General features: G+C 35.8%; 1 long non-coding RNA gene across 2 annotated transcripts in view; it reads left to right on the top strand.

Moving 5' to 3' along the window:
- The window catches only part of LOC113898812, a 54,201-nt gene extending 46,651 nt beyond the window's left edge, over positions 1–7,550 (top strand). For both annotated transcript variants that reach the window (XR_003512745.1, XR_003512746.1), the window contains exon 3: positions 6,739–7,550. This is a non-coding gene — a long non-coding RNA (uncharacterized LOC113898812). The remainder of the gene's footprint in view (positions 1–6,738) is intronic.
- Positions 7,551–11,560: the final 4,010 nt, after the last annotated feature.

The raw sequence follows: 11,560 nt of genomic DNA on the forward strand, positions 1-11,560 counted from the left end.
AGAGAAAAGCCTCAGAAACAGACCAAAGTGCTTGTTGAGTAAAACATAAATGTGACAAGTTTGAAACCTGTGTGGAAAAGATACATTTTCAACAAGTGTTATTGACTAAGTGGTTAACTGTTGGGAGAAAAATTTTTGCCAGATAGCAATTACAGAATGTGCTATTCAGATGAACCTGGATCAACCCCTGATGGAAATAACTAAAGAGCCTGGATAAAATGTAAAAAAAAAAAAAATTCCTAAAAGCACAGAAGACATGATGAGAGAGTAAAAAAATTTCTAGACTCAAACAGAAAGAAAATAAGAACTAAGATTAATCCCATTGACTCTGAAGTACCTTGGCCTTCAGAGCATTTTCTGATTCTTGAAAAGTAGCAGCTTAGTTTTGACAACTCATAGGGTGAAAGAAAGGGAAATTAAAACCTATAACTCATCCAAGAAAGGCATTCTCCCTACAATAAACTGGCACTCCAAAGGGCTACACCATCAAGGTAACGGCGAGCCAGAAATTAAAATAAACAAAACTAAAATAGACTTAAAGCTCAAATTCAAATTACTCCAAGTGGTTGAATACAGCCCTAGTCTGCCAGTGCCCCCAAGTGTCTGATAGAAGCAAATGTAAATCCTCTGGAAGAAGGATTTATTACAGGTCTCAGATTATTTCCACAAAGATTTTACAAATATAATGTCCAACACATAATAAATAATAAAGAGGAAAATAAGGAAATGAAGCTCTGTGACTAAGAACCAATAGAAAAAACAAACAACAGAAACAGATGCACAAAGACTTCAGATATTAGAATTATCAGATACAATATAAAATAACAATGTTCACTACACTTAAATAAATTTTGAAAAGGCTTGAAAACATCAATAAAGAAGATAAAGTTATAATAAATGATATTTCAGATTCAAAAAAGAACCTAGAATTTCTATAATTTAAAAATATAAGCAGAATTAAAACTCAATAGGCACCTAAATCACTCCATATATAAAAATTAACTCAAGATGGAATATACAACTCAAAACCATAATGCTTTCAGAGGAATACATATGACAATCTTTGTGATTTGGTGGAACATAAAAGTTTTCTTAGGTCATAAGAAGAAAAAATATTTAACACCAAAAGAAACTTATATATAAAGGAAAGAAGAAAAATGGAAACTGTAAATATGCCAGTAAATATAAAAGACCTCATTTTCAGTGCTCTTAAATTATAAAGTGAAAGCAAAAATAATAATTTATTATGACATTTCTAATAGGTAAAATTAAATGTATGAAAATAATAGAAGGGAAAATGGAAGTGTACTGTTTTCAGTTTCTTATGTGAAAAGTGAAGTGGTATAGTATTATTTGAAAGAATAATGTAAAAGATAAAGATGCATGTAGTAATTCATAAATAACCACTTCAAAATAAAATGAAGAGGCAGAGATAATAAGCCAAAGGTATGGATAAAACAGAACAGTGAAAATGCAAAAGAAGACAGGAAAAGAGTAAAAAAGGCAAAGAACAGATAAAACAAAAAAAATAAATAATATCATTGTGTTGACCACATTAAAGGTAAATGATCTAAGCACTGCAATTAAAAGGCAGAAAATGTCATACTGGATAGAAAGCAAGAGCCAATTACATATTTCCTGTAAAAGAAAACACTTATATGTAAAGATACAGATAAATTAAAAAAATAAAAACTTGCAGTCACTAATCATGAGAAGGATGGAGAAGCAGTACTAATATCAGAAAAATACATCACAGAACAAAGAATATTAGCAAAGATAGAGGGACATTTCAAAATGATAAAAGGAACAAGTTATCAGACATATGTTCAGATCTCAGATGTGTATGTACAGAGTAATAAGCTTAAAATATATAATATATTTTTATATATTTTATATTTGTATAAAATACATAAAGCCAAAACTGACAGATATAGAAAGATAAATAGATAAAAACACATGAAAGTTGAAAATGTAATACTCCTATCTCAGTAATTGATAGATTAAACAGAGATAAAACCAGTAGGAATATAGTGGAGCTGAACATCACTATCAAACAGCTTGACCTAATTGGTATTTAGAAACACTGTATCAACCAAAGGCAAAATAGACATTCTTTTCCAGTATACAAGAAATGCTCATTAAGATACATGATATGCTAAAAAATTTTAGTGTATTAATGCATAATAGAAGCTTCTATATGTTTAAGTAGACTGAAAACATGCATAGTATGTTAGCTAACACTATAGTGGTAATTGCTTTGCAATATGTTTATCGCGTTAACATGTTGTACACCTTAAGCTTATACAGTGTTATACATCAATTTATACCTCAATAAAAGTTTTTAAAAGCATACACAATATATTCTCTAACAGTAATGAGATTAAATTAGAAACTCGTAACAGAAATATCTTGAAAATTCCAAATTTTTAGAAATAAACGACACACAAATAACTCAGGATCAAAGATAAACCACAAGTGAAATTAAAATATATTTAAACTAAAATTTTAAAATATAAATAAAACAGACAAGATTTAAATGGTGCAGCTAAAGCAGTGCTTAGAAAGAGAGAAGTAACTTTAAAAGCTCATGCCAGAAAAGAAAAAAGTTTTAGTGTTGATCATCTAAGCTTTTATCCTAAGAAATTAGAGTCAATTAAATCAAGAGTAAATTAGTAGGAAAGAAATAGTGATAAGAGCAGATATCAGTGAAGAAATAAAAGGTTCAAACAATAAAATTAATGAAACAAAAGCTAGTATTTTAAAAAGACCAATAAAATTTATAAGCAATTACTTAGACTGAGTGAGAAAATAAGAGAAATCACAAGATAAATTAAAATTACCAAAATCAAAAATAAAAGAGAGACAATCACTACAGATCCTATAGATAGTTTAAAAATTATAAGGAAATATTATGAACAATCTTAGAATAAATTTGATAATTAGATACAATGAATGAACTCAATGAAAGATACAAATTACTAAACCTAATTCATTAAGAAATAGAAATTTTAAATAGCTCTATATTTGTTAAAGATATTAAACAATAATTTTATAATTTTCAACAAAAACTCTGGGCCAGATAGTTTCACTGGTAAATTCTGTCAAACATTCACAAAAAAATAATATAATTGTAGACAAATTTATTGAAGAAACAAAAAGGACCACGTCCTAAACCTTTCCCTGACACTGAGGCAAAACAACATCTTTAAAGTTCTGAAAGGAAAAAATGTATCAACTCAGAGCTTTATATCTGCCAAAATATTCCTCAGAATTAAGGCAAGATAAGGCAGTCCCTCCGCTATCTGGGAGAAGGCAATGGCAACCCACTCCAGTGTTCTTGCCTGGAGAATCCCAGGGATGGGGGAGCCTGGTGGGCTGCCCTCTATGGGGTCACACAGAGTCAGACACGACTGAAGCGACTTAGCAACAGCAAGGGAAAACTAAAATAATTTGTTGCCAACAGCCCTGCAATATATATTTAAAAAACTGCTAAAAGAAGTCCTCAAGGCCGAAGCAAATGGTGATTGAAGGAAATTTTTATTTCAGATCAAATATCAAACATCAGAAATGATAAATATCTGAATAAATATGGGTCTATTTTCTCCCTCTGAGTGTTGTAAAACACATATGACTTTTTAAAGCAAAATTATGATGTTCTCCTGCATTACTTTCAATGTATATCAATATAGTGTGTATGTAATAGTCACTCAGTTGTGTCCAACTCTGTGACCCCGTGGATTATAGTCCACCAGGCTCCTCTGTCCATGGAATTCTCCAGGCAAGAATATTGAAGTGGGTTGCTATTCACTTCTCCAGGGGATCTTCCTGACACAGGGATCAAACCTGGGTCTCCTGCATTGGCAGGCAGATTCTTTACTGTCTAAGCCACCAGGGAAACCCATATCAGTATAATAATTATCTATAACATAAGGATGGCAAGAGGAGAGTAAGCAGTCTATATTGTTAAAAAGCTTTAATATTTTGCATGAAATTGTTAGTATAATATTAGTTTTAGATAGACTGTGAAAGGTGATAGATATAGAGAGTAATTCCGAGATCAATTTCTTAAAAAAATGCAAAAAGATATCTTAAAAACCAGTAGACAAAATGGAATACTGAAAAAAATAGTGAAATAATCCAAAATCAGGCAGGAATGGGGGAAGAGTGAGAGAAAATAACAGGGGAAAAAAAAACCCAGAAAACAATAAACTGGCGTACTAAATCCATCTCTATCAATAATGGTATTAAATGTTAATTGGACCCTAAACATTCCCAGTTAAAAGAAAGACATTGTCATACTGGACAAAAAAAAATTATATCCTGCCTGTAAGAAGTGAACTACTGATTATTGCAATATATATGTATATATACACATATAAAACATATAAAAGCATTTTGCTGAGTGATAAAAGTCAAAAACATATGATTATATGTCATTTATATAAAATTTTATACTAGACAAAACTAAAAAGACAGAAAGCATGTCAGTGGTTGCCTGAGACCAGGAACTAAGAGGTGGTGAAACTTTATGTGTGATAGAAATATATTTTTTTGATTTGGGTGATGACTAAAAGGCATATGCATTTGTCAGGCTCATTCAAACTGTAAACTTAAGATGATGAATTTTATTTTATATAAATTATCTTCAATAAAGTTGAATCAAAACATTAAAACATAAGTTAGAATTTAGTTTCAAACCTTTAAGTTTTTTTATATGTATATGCTTATGTATATTTTAATTTCAGAAGAAACACATTAGTTTAATTCTACTCCCCCTTCTGCTTTGTGCTACACAAAATTATTTTGAACTCAGTAGTCTAGTCCTTGGGAAAATAATACTTCTCACTGTTTGGAAAACATAGCTCATCAAAGGGGGAAAAACTTATGCCGTGGCTTCAGATTTGGATTTAATTCCCATCTGATATTTATTAGATAAGTTGAAATAAATCCCTTGCTCTTGTGGAGTTACTCTCCCCTGACATGTAAAATGGTCCTGCTGGGCTGCCAGAGTAAACAAGAGAGGGTGTGTAAAGTACCTGGTCCAGATAGGAAACCTGAAAGAAACGGTTGCCCCCTTTTTTAGAAGAACTACAGGTTCTAGATTTTTAAAAACAAGCCTAATACCAAATGTTTCATTGAATTTATAATCTCATGTATACTCTTCATACTATGCATTCTGGAGTGTTTGTTTAAAAAAATAGATGACTATATTTTTGAAGCAAAAACAGATAGAGTTTACTTCAGTCATCACTAAAAATAAAAGACTTGGTCAACAATCTATTGACTACCGATTATGGGTCAGGCACTTTCCTAGCCTATGGGGTTACTCTTGGAAGGAGTGATGTGTGTGTGTGTGTGTGTGTGTGCGCGCGCGCGCGCGTGTGCGCCCGCGCGCTCCATGCTCAGTCATATCTGACTCTTTGCTGCCCCTGTGCCGTAGAGCGCCAGGCTCCTCTGTCCATGGAATTTTCCAGGCAAGAATACTGGATCTGGTTGCCATTTCCTTCTCCAGGGGATCTTTCCCACCCAGGGATCAAAGCCGTTGTCTCTTGTGTCTTCTACCCTGGCAGGTGAATTCTTTACCACTAGCGCCACCTGGGAAGCCTATATATATGCACATACACACACACACTTATTGTATGAGTAATACAATACACAACACACCCAAATGTAATATAGTGAACTTCTACAGATTTTGAAACATCTTGGAGTATCCCACAGAGTGATAAGACTGTAAGATTCTGGTTCAGTTCTGTCAAAACTGATGTCATACTGGGCAAGTAAACTACATTAATTTCCTCATCTGTAGAACAAGAGATTTGAACTATGTCTCCTTTCAACTCTAAGACACATATATAGAAAAATATCTGAAGTTTTTTTTCTGATTTTCAAAATCACTCATTTATATGTTGTTTTTCCCACTCATTCTAGGTGTACATTATTAATCAGTTATAAGTCTATAGATAAAGAAGTTTGGTTTCTGAATTATCTTAAACCAAAACAAAATTTTCGTTCATTTCGTCATTAAGTATCTTCTGAGCACCCTCTATGCATAAACAGCCATGCCAGATTCTAAGTATCAAGTAATGATCAAAACGATCTTGGTCCCTAACCTCATAGGACATAATAGGTGTAAAGGATAAGGAAGAGGTTCTCTGATTTGGGAAGAAGATAAATTCAATTTTGATAGGTTAACTGAGAGGTTAAGTTAGGATGATGTATGTTCCAGTGGAGCTGGCAGGTGAGACAAATTAGGGAGATATTACCAGGGATATAGTGTTTAAAACCACAAGACTGGATGTAATTAACTTGAGACAGTGTGTATACTGAGAAGAAAAGAAATCACAGGTTTACATTTTCAGGAATGTTAATTTTAGAGATTAGGCATAGGAAGAGTTGCTAACAAAGAAGACTAAGAAGAGATAGAAGAGTTAGAATGAAAGCCACAGTATAGTATATCCCAAAGAGGGGATTGTTAACTGTATCAAATATAAATTAAGTGAAAGAAAGATCCATTGGATTTGGAAAAACTAATGTTACTGCTATACTTGGCATACATAGTTTCAGTGGGCTGGCTGAAACAAGATTGCAATGTGCTGAGAAGGAACTGAGGGTGCAAAGTCAACCCTGGACAAGATTAAGAGAGGAAAAACTCTAGTAGTTGGAAGGAAATACAGGCATGCCAGTTATTGCTGTTTGCTTGCTCCTTAGTGTGACTGTTTTAATTTTATTTTTTAGAATGAGTAATACCCGGGCTGAAGGGAGGTTGAAGATGCAAGAGACAGAAGAGAACTAATGAATGAGACTCCTTGGATGGTGAAGAGTGATGCGATCCACAGGAGAATGGGAGAGGTGGTCTTCGACAATTTTCAAAGACTGGAAGCAGTGGCAGGATGAAGATGCAGAATGGTTTGTAGAAGGATGAAGGGAAAAGAGGCAGCATGGTGGAACGTTTAGGAGCCAGACTGTGAAGACGGGCTCAAATCCAGCTTCTTCCACTTGCTGAGTTTGATTAAATGCTGCTCTCTGAACTTCAATTTCTTCATCAGTGACATGGAAGCAAAGTGTTACCTATAACATAGATTCGTGAATTTTTAAATGAGTTAACACTTTATAAGAGCACTTAAAAATATCTGGCGCCTACCAAGTGCTGTATGGGAGGTTGTTGTCGTTCAGTTGCTCAGTGTATCCGACTCTGTGACCCCATGGACTAAAGCATGCCAGGCTTCCCTGCCCTTGACCATCTCCCAGAGTTCGCTCAAACTCATGTCCATTGAGTTGGTGATGCTATGTTTATGTTATTGTGAGAGGATAAAGAAGGTCCTGTGTGATGGTTTCTACTTTATCCAAGAACTGGGATGAAGATGAAAAAGCTGTTAACCTTTCCAGAATGCAGAATCATGTAAACAATGAGAGCACCTTTTTGCTGTTAAATTGCTCATGATGTAAAGACTGTAATACCCACTGTGCATGATGGTGGGGTGAATCAGGCCTACACCTCCACATCTGGTGAAAGCATAAAGTGTACATCCTCTTCAGGAGGCAATTCAGTTCTATGAATCACAAGATTTTATTATGCCAATAACACAGAGGTCCTCGGAGGAGGGGTGTGTGCTGTACAGAGCAGGTGGAAAGCCCTGCCACTGAGAAAGCCAGCTACTTACATTTGACTCCATCCCCAGTCCCCTAACTGGTGAAACTCCGAGTCTTCCCTGTGGCTCCTGTTAATTCCCAGGTTTATGCTCTGCGTGTAATTGGCCTTGGGCTACCGTGTTTGTATGCTGTCTTTGTTTCTCTTTCCAACAATTCGGCTTCTTCACAAGTCTCCGAAAGAAATCCACACAGAAGGAGGGGGTCTTGGAGCCCACCGTCTTATATTTTATTTCTCTCTCATATTCTCTGTCCCCACCCCCAACCACTCCACCAAGTCTCCATCCTGCCATTGCCGCTGGGGATTCAAAATTCTCTATTGTGCAGAGCACTTCAACTCTTCCAAATTTCTAATTCCAAAATTGCACAGTAAGCCCTTCAAAACATCCTGGAGACTATTGTAAGACCAACTGTGTTCCTACAAGGGTCATCAGTGACAAAATTTTACTACTGCTTCAGCTATTCCATGTCCAGAGCTGCTGCTGCTGCTGCTAAATCACTTCAGTCGTGTCTGACTCTGTGCGACCCCATAGACGGCAGCCTACCAGGCTCCCCCGTCCCTGGGATTCTCCAGGCAAGAACACTGGAGTGGGTTGCCATTTCCTTCTCCAATGCATGAAAGTGAAAAGTGAAAAGTGAAAGTGAATTTGCTCAGTCGTGTCTGACTCTGTGCGACCCCATGGACTGCAGCCCACCAGGCTCCTCTGTCCATGGGATTTTCCAGGCAAGAGTACTGGAGTGGGGTGGCATTGCCTTCTCCATGTCCAGAGCTAAGAATAATCAAATAACCACCAAAGCATAAACAGCTTAAATATTCAACTAAAAGGGTTAAAATCATAATATATATCATGTGATGGAATGTCACTCAACCATTAGAATAGAGTGTGACAAGCACTTAATATGGGGGAAATTTTTGCAATATATTTTTTAACATACACTGAAGTACAAAAAATAAAACAACCAAAAAGGGGTAGGTCCTAACCTCCCTTCTCATCAACACTTCAGTAAGGAATAATGTTTGTATGAGGGTATAACATTTAAACAATGCTGAAAGTTCCAAAACGCAAAGCAAAAGCCCTCATTTCCGTCTTTCCCCTACCATCCTCTCCAAGTGAACAATTGCTTATTATACTTCCTAATTTTAAAAAGCATAAATCTACATAAATTCACATCTCTCTTTATTTTAATTTTACACAAAAGAGGGCATACAATTTACATAGTTTTATACCTTTTTAATGTTTATGATACATTTTAGAGATCTTTCAATAGCAGCAAATATGTATATGTATGGATACCCATTAATATAGCTTTAATAATATTTCACATTATTCCACTGTACCAATATACTCTAGCTAGTATCCTATTTGTGAAAACTCTGGTTGCCATACTTTCTTCCAAAAGATTGCTCCAATTTATACAGTTTTCCCATTCATTGTATCTGTACTAAGTATCATTAAAATTTATGATATATATTTAAAAGAAAAAAAAGCCCAGTATAAAAATGTCAGTAAAGTCATTCAGCTACCTATGAATGAGAGCATACTATGTGAATCTGAAAATTATTGCATGGTATTATACAACAATTACAGGGATTAGTAAAATATAGTCCTTAATCTCTGTCCTCAATCTAATAATCTAGGGGGGAGGGGGAGAGAAAGATGTAAGTAAGTAACAACAATACAGATGTTGTTGTTTACATCTTTCTTTACAACAAGTAAGATGTTGTAAATAACAATACAGAAGAGAATAGAAAAGAGAAAGAGTGCAAAGAGAGAGAAATAATTGCCATACTAAAATTAAAACAAAAAGCAGAGCATGGAGGAAGAAATGATTTATTTCCACTGGGATTATAGACACCTTCACAGTACAGGTACATTTTATGTGGTCATTCTTAGAAACCATAACAGCATCCATTTGCTGATGGTACCAGGCACTATGTTGATTTATCTTAAGTGCACTTTCTAATTTAATCTCTATAACAATATGAGGTAGGTAAGATCTTCACAGGCATTTTACAGGTAACAAATCAGAATCTGAGCAAAATTAATCACAACGTCACTCATCTGTTACCATACACCTTCCCTGTACATCTCATTTCATTTCATCCTCATAATGTTCCTATGAAATAAGAACTAATATTACTCCTGTTACAGGTGATAAAAATAAGGCACAGAGGGCTTAAGCTATTTAAGGTCACAGAAGGTCACAGTGACAGGTAAGTGTCAGAGCAAGGTCACAAACCAAGGCAATCTTAGAGCCCAAGTCCGTCCTTGATTTGTTGTGGGAGGGAATAGGGTGAGGAAGGGGCATGGTAATAGAAGAGAGCTGCATGATTTTTGTGAGGGATGGGTTGGCTCAGCCATACTTTGGAAGCACAGTGACCAGCAAAGGAGCCATTCGCTGGAGACTGGATAAGGCCAATGGGAATGAGGGAGTTAAGCTCGTGGAAATTAGATACAGAGCAGAGGAAGAACAGAGAAGACTTTGATGACTAATCGGATGCCTCAATCAACAGCCCTCTCAGCCTTCACCTCTCTAAACTAAGCGTTGTACTCCTTTTAGTCAATGCTCACAGGCTTGATTATTTTAGAGGCCTGTTTCGAGATGCTTCTGTTAGAACTGAGATCCATCTTGTGCAATGTGGGCTTGAGAAAGGATGATGCTAATGAGCTTTGTGATTGGAATAGTACTTCTCCCTCCCTCGCTCAAGAAGGCAGCAATCATGAGGTTAGGATGGTGGTTATTAATCAGGTTGCAAGAGAAAAGACATCCTACCCTCCAGTAGTTGCTAAGATGAATGAAGAGATATGTCCAATTGCCAGTTTCCTCTTATCCTAACATTTCTTTCTGTAGCATTGGACACTGTTGATTACCCCCTCCTTGAAGTCCTCTCTGCCATTAACTTCTGCATTATTACTCTTACTGATTTTTCTCCTACCTCTCTGACTTGCCTTCCCATTTCCCTTGAATAGTACTATCTGCTCCTTTGCCTCTTAAAGGACCATGTTCCTCAAGGTTTGCTCAAGGTTTTCTCCTTCTGTTGCTACTTAAAATCTCAAATAAATTTACTTAGAATTTTTCAACTGTCAGTTTATAGAAAGCAAAGGTCTTGGACCTCTTTGTTTCACTGCTTTTATTCAGAGAACCTCATGTTCATAACTAGGACTCTAACTAACTCATTTCTGAGAAGGTCACGTGGGTCAACTTTATATCTCCTATTTTCAGCAGCCTTGATGATTGGTCCTGATTCAGCTCTGACCTGGACTCTGCTCCTTGACTACATTCATGCTACACCTATGACTGCCCTGCTTCCAGCTTCTATGTACAAACACTTTACTTGTTATCAGCTGTCTAGTTATCAGTAATCTACATCAGTAGTTCCCAGATTTAAAGCACATCAAATCACCTAGGAATCTTAAAAAATCTTGACACCTGTTTCCTGCCCCAAACATGTTGACTTAATTGGTATGAGAGAGGGATTTTAAAAAGCTCACCACATTGTTCAAATGTGCAGTAAATTTGGAAACTACAGCCTATGTGGTAGTTCTTACATCCAGTTGCTTGTGGGAATCACTTGGGGAGCTTCTTTTAAAAAATACAGATTTGGGGATTCTACCTTAGACCTCAGCCACAGGAACCTAGGAATCTACCTTTTATGTCTCCATTTGAATGGAATGTTGAGATTGATTCCCTGTCATGTGTGCAACTTGAAGTGGGACTTTATGGCCAGATTACCACTGCCTTCATTCCAGTTTGTTTTTTTTTTTTTAATGCCTCCACAATATAACGTCTATCTGTATCTGAAGGGAAGCCAGTCTAGCTTTTTTTCCTGCCCACCTTCTGTGAGTCAGACTTGTGTGTATAAGATCCCAAAGATATTTGGCTGTCATGCCACATGCACTTCAAACTC

Source organism: Bos indicus x Bos taurus, chromosome 9 (assembly GCF_003369695.1).
Source record: "Bos indicus x Bos taurus breed Angus x Brahman F1 hybrid chromosome 9, Bos_hybrid_MaternalHap_v2.0, whole genome shotgun sequence".
Taxonomy (NCBI): Eukaryota; Metazoa; Chordata; class Mammalia; order Artiodactyla; family Bovidae; genus Bos; species Bos indicus x Bos taurus.